The 6,086-nt window shown below is 35.5% G+C and overlaps 1 protein-coding gene across 2 annotated transcripts in view; it reads right to left on the reverse strand.

Moving 5' to 3' along the window:
* LOC106467534 overlaps positions 1–6,086 on the reverse strand; it is a 127,749-nt gene that overhangs the window by 46,395 nt on the left and 75,268 nt on the right. The gene's annotated exons all lie outside the window — the stretch shown is intronic.

Below are 6,086 nucleotides of genomic sequence, written 5' to 3' on the forward strand. Positions count from 1 at the left end.
TACCACCGGGAGACAACTTTGTAAACTGTGATCCGTTTCATGACTCTTTCGTACGTATTTCATATCTACCACAGGGAGACAACTTGTAAAACTGTGATCCGTTTTCATGACTCCTTTCGTACGTATTTCATATTCTACCACAGGGAGACAACTTGTAAAACTGTGATCCGTTTTCATGACACCTTTCGTACGTATTTCATATTCTACCACAGGGAGACAACTTGTAAAACTGTGATCCGTTTTCATGACTCCTTTCGTACGTATTTCATATTCTACCAAAAAGGAGCGTTGAAAATCACAATAGTATTAAAAGCGGAAATAACTGTTCGATACGAGAATTTTGTCAGATACGAGTCTGAGAAATCAAAACATGTTACTTTAGTACTTTCAGCACATATGATTTAATTTTAAGGAACGCCCGATTTTTAATAAAGTCTTAAACTGTAATATTCATAAAACGCGGTTGTTTCTAATTACAAGAGAAGGTGACAGCTCCAACGCACACATAGTGTAATGATTTTAGCACTCAAAATGGATAACAATCAAAGTTGTTAATGAATAAACGTAGAAATAATTCAGATGTGAAGCTTCATTAAATTAACAAAAAGAAAACGTTTGAAAGTGTTATTTTTCTTAATATCATCAATGGATTTGGGAGGAGGGGGAGGTTTGGTAATACATTGCTTGTTTCAGTTAACTAATTCCCATAATTATTTTTAAGTTCTAGTTTCGACAAGATAAGTACGATAGGTATTTCCAAAACAACTTGAAGTGTAATGTATTGTGAACGAGAACCACGATGAACAGTCCAACATAGTGTTGTAAGGTATATTTCAACATCAACAAAAGTCACATTAACAGTAAAAGATAGTGGTATACACAAATTTGCCTCAAATAAATAATGAAAGATTTGTTTAGATTCCAATGTTAACCTTCTTTGTCGAAGTCAATTCTCGGTTAACGACTACAGGACGTGAACAGGTTAACAAATAAGGCAATAACTTTGCATATTATAACCTTTACGTTCCACTCTGGCTCATGGAATTCATTTTAACCTGATCTGCTTGGCAAGTCTAGCATATTAAAGCTGAGCTTCAACAACTTCCATTGACTACCAGGTTAGCAACTCCCCAAAGCCAGCTTAGGGGATAACCGAACCCAGAACTCTACCAAAGCTAGCTTAGAGGATACAGAACCGAGCAACCCACCAAAGCCAGCTTAGGGGATAACCGAACCCAGAAATCTACCAAAGCTAGCTTAGAGTAATACAGAACCGAGCAACTCCCCAAAGCCAGCTTAGGGGATAACCGAACCCAGAAATCTACCAAAGCTAGCTTAGAGGAATACAGAACCCAGAGATCCACCAAAGCTAGCTTAAAGGTATACTGAGCCCACGAATCTGTCAAAAATAATCTAGGTTCTAGGGGATTACCGAACCCACCAACCCAACAAATCTGGCGTACGGGATTACCGAACCAGCAACCCCAAGAGAAGACAGACAATTAGACTTCTACAGTCCCTAGGATACTGTTTAATAAATGCTAAGACTAAGCATGCATGGTTAAACAATAAACTGTAATCACAATAAATATAGCAATGTATATTGATTTGTTTAATTATCAATAAAATACACGTGTATTCAGATTTTATCTTATGACAGTTATCGAACACACACGTGTTTTGTCGTTTTGGGGTAATAATAAAATTCAGCGGTTATTTTTGTTCTTCATTAATAAAAGGTTAAATATATCTATACATATATCATAATTATGGTAAAATGTTTAAAACGTATTGTATGTATACATATATATATTTACAAAACTGTCTACCATTTTAAAATATTTTGTATCATTTTGACATTTGGAGTATTGAGTTCAGTTATAATTCTTGCAAATAAAACAAGAAACTGACCCCACACTTCAATTGTAATGATGAAAAAAGTATTATGGTTTCACTTATGATTCCTATCTATTGGTTCCTACACTGCCAGAATCAATTATGGGTAATTGGATTGTATAATACCTTAGATACGAGACCATCATTATAAAACAACATGTGGAACATTAATGCCTTTTCACTGATGACCGCCGCTTCATCCTGCAGCAAGATAACAGGTGTGTAGCCATTTTTATGTAGGAGTGTAACGTATAGGAGCTGCTGAAAGTATGGAGCGAGCAGAAAATAAGCACTGGTTGATGTACCAGACTTTACATCCTAGTGTGTAGTACCTTAATGCCACTCGTTAAAGGGACCACATCCTAGTGTGTAGTACCTTAATGCCACACGTTAAAGGGACTACATCCTAGGAACCTTAATGCTGGTGCAATTGGTCCGAACGTAAGCCTAATTTATGATAACGTCCACCCATACCGTAGCAGACTTGTGGAGACATTCCTTGAAGAGGAGAGGATTGACCGAAAGGAGGCGCTGCATGGTCACCGGACTTCATCTAATAACATGTAGTATCCCGATGAGTGATTTCAGACCCTAAAGATGTTCTGGAAAGAACTCTTTCAGAAGAGCAGCCAAAGATACCCTAGGATTTTAAACACTGAAATTGGTACCAGCATCCATGCTGAATCGAAACGTCAATTGTAAGAAATTAACACTAATTCTATCAAATATTTACTTACGAACCTAAGCCGAATTACCAGTCGTTTTGTATTCCAAATGGCATCCGGTGGCTCAGCGGTACGTCTGAGAGCTTAGAACGCTAAAACTCGAGTTTCAATGCCCGCGGTTGGCACAGTACAGATAGCCCATTGTGTAGCTTTGTGATTAATATTAAAAAAAAAGCAAAAGCATTTCAAATCAAACACTTGATGCCTTATTTACATAACACTGAAGAACGGAATGATCGATATTATAACAATGGTTTTTACCTTGTCATAAAATGTAATAAATTGTAATTATCCTTTAAATACTCTGTGCAGTGTAATCAACGCACTCAGCACTATCGGCAAGAAGAGTTACAATTCGCTGATAAGCAACAACGGGTTTTCACCGGGCGACCACTTTTTATATATTTTTTTTATAAAAGCTCAAATGAAATGTGTAATATATTTTAAAAGCAGTTTTTTTTTCGTTTTAAAGAAACTGAAGTTTGAGGAAGGACGGAAGTGAGTAGTTAATGTCATGCACATTACATGACAAACGATACTTTACTAAACGTCTAGATTATATATTGAAGCAACACTTACTTGTTAGTAGATTCACCGCGACAGCTGAACCAGAACCTTCCCGGTATACAACGCTTTATTCGGGTGAAGAGTGATCTATTGATCGGTAATTTATGTAACGTTACATCACTATAAGACTGACAATAAGTGTTGGAAAAGCTTTCTTTACTGGCCCTATACTTTGGGTTTCCAGCAAGTAGAAATATAGTAGCGTCTCGACCGCACTTCTTGTGCGTTGTACGCTACTGCCGAAGAGGCCTTTCTCGCAATACAACAGCTCGTCGGCTCAGCTGGGAATACAACACAGAAAGTTTCGGTCGAAACGCTTTATATCAGTCATTTACACTAGTATAGACGAGATAAAGAAAATTTTGTAAAACGTGCAATATATGCATATATATATATTTAAAAAGATTACTTTTAAGTGACATTATTGGTTCCGAAAAATTACAACAATACAAAACGTTAAAGTGGCATATATAGTAGTAATGAATGAGAGAAAGGTGCTTTTGATTAATTCGTATATTAACTAAATCTTTGAAACTGACTGACCTGTAAATTTGTTGCATTTAGAATATTAAGATATTATTTTATTTTCGAAATGTGGACCGAGAGTGGCTTACTGGTTAACGTGCCCGGACCGCGACTTCGAGAATTCATGGTTCGCGATCCGTTGCCTCGTAAACGTGCTCCGCATTTCGTAGCCGTGGGTGCGTTATCAGGGTGACGATCACTATTTGATCAGACTGAAGTAGCCCAAGAGTTAACAGTGGGTGCTGTTGACTACTTGTTGCCTTTCCTTTAGATTTTTTAGATAAAAACAACTTTTCGGATTTTAAGTTCTTTTAGAATAAAAATCCAGCTTTTGGGACATTAGAGTCCTTAGATTAAAAAATAGCATTTGGGGCTTTAGGTTATAAAACCTAATTTAGAATTTTAGGTTGTTTAGGTTAAAAATAGCGTTTGTACTTTAGGTTGTTTAGGTAAAAAATAGCATTTAGAACGCTAAGCCGTTTAGGTAAAAAAAGCGTTTAGAATTCAAGGTTGTTTAGATCAAGAAAGCGTTTAGAATTTTAAGTTGTTTAGGTTAAAAAATAGTGTTTAGAATGCTAGGTTGTTTAGGTTAAAAAATAGCCTTTGGACTTTAGGTTATTCAGGTAAAAAAATAACCTATTGGACACTTGGACATTTGATAATGTGATAAATTTATACTGTATTTCTTTTATTACACTTTATTGATGGGGAGGGGACATATCAAAAATGCAACGCTTCATGTACCTGTACTGAGGGGGAGGGGTCCGCCAAAAACACAAAATTTCACGTATTTGCATTGAAGGGGGAAAGGTGGTTATATAATTACTTAAAATAGAACAGCTTAGGTATTTAATATCCAGAGGGTAATATTCTGAAACATTAAAACAGATCTGTTATATATGGTTATCACATATTACATCGCTATGAGTAAAAGATCAACGGAAATGAACAGGTCTACAAAGATAACATAGAGGATGTCGAAGGGGATTTTGGATCTTTTATATTTCTATTTCCATGAGCGAGTAACTCACATTTCTAATATCCTGAGTGTACTTCTGCGCGACTGTACGAACGAACAAAAACAGTAATTTATATATAAGCACTTTTCGGAGGAACCGAGTGGATGCTTTTCTTCCAATAGAAAGAGTTATGCCGACATATATTTATATAGTACTTGAAGAATTAGCAGTCTGTGTACTTGTATCATTGCGAACGAAAAATAAAACGTGAACACAAGGAAGATGTCTGGCTTTATGATCTAAGTAGCTTAGCCGATGTTGCACTAGAAACGTTAGCAACATCGAAATAAATCTGGAACGGAGATGCACAATGATGTTCTCCGATCTAAACTCACTTACTAAATCTATTTCAATGTGGCTTGCACGTTTAGCAATGATCTTTGAATCGTTCAGGAATGCCTGATTCGGATTTACTGGGATGTGCCGCTCTACTGTGTGATGCTTTTCACGTCTTGGTCTGAAGATTTAGTATTCGTATTTTTCACTCCAAGTCCAGACAAGTGAGGGTGATTTAAACATGGTAGTGACGCAAAAAATATCCACTAACCATCTTACGCACATCACCTGGCTAAACGTAGAACATGAATATGGATGAAGCTTAGAAATAAACTTTTGATATAATTTCGTACCAATTCCGGTAAATGAAACTAAATGTGTTCAACTTTAAATAAACTTTACAGAAAATAAACTCCGTTCCGTATCTTCCATCCCAGTTACCATAGATGTAACTAAGGGATCTTCGGAGATACTATAGTAATTAACAATGGTGTAGCTTAAAACCGTACTGTGGTACTATGACATCTAACTATGACGTAGTTTAGCATCATTATGACAATCTACAATGATGTAGCTTAGGACTTTCTGTGATACTTCAATCATTAACGATGATGTAGCTTAAAGATCTAATGTGGTAATGACAGTTAACTATGACGTAGTTTAGTATCATTATGACAATAACAATAGTGTAGCTTAGGGCCTTCTGTCATACAGATTGCGTTTGATTGTCGTTTCGGTTATCTGTTTTAACATATTTATATATTAATGTTTGTGGAATTTGAAAGAAAATAAAATAGTAAATTGAAAGGCACAAGCCTTTACCTGAGGATAAGCAGTAGAGTCCTGTCGCTATGATATTATTAACAAATCTCTAATATACATGTAGACTAATATTTTAATTCAAATTTAACTAATTTACAATAAGATATGAAGACAATATTTTATATTTATCCACTGTACACAGCCATACATTGTGAAAAATTCGGACAGTGACAGAGTACTTGGTTCTAATTATCTTCATATTTTAATTGAAATTAAATTAATTTACAATAAGATATGAAGACAATATTCTATATTT

This window comes from Limulus polyphemus, unplaced genomic scaffold (genome assembly GCF_000517525.1).
Source record: "Limulus polyphemus unplaced genomic scaffold, Limulus_polyphemus-2.1.2 Scaffold2651, whole genome shotgun sequence".
NCBI classification, from domain to species: Eukaryota; Metazoa; Arthropoda; class Merostomata; order Xiphosura; family Limulidae; genus Limulus; species Limulus polyphemus.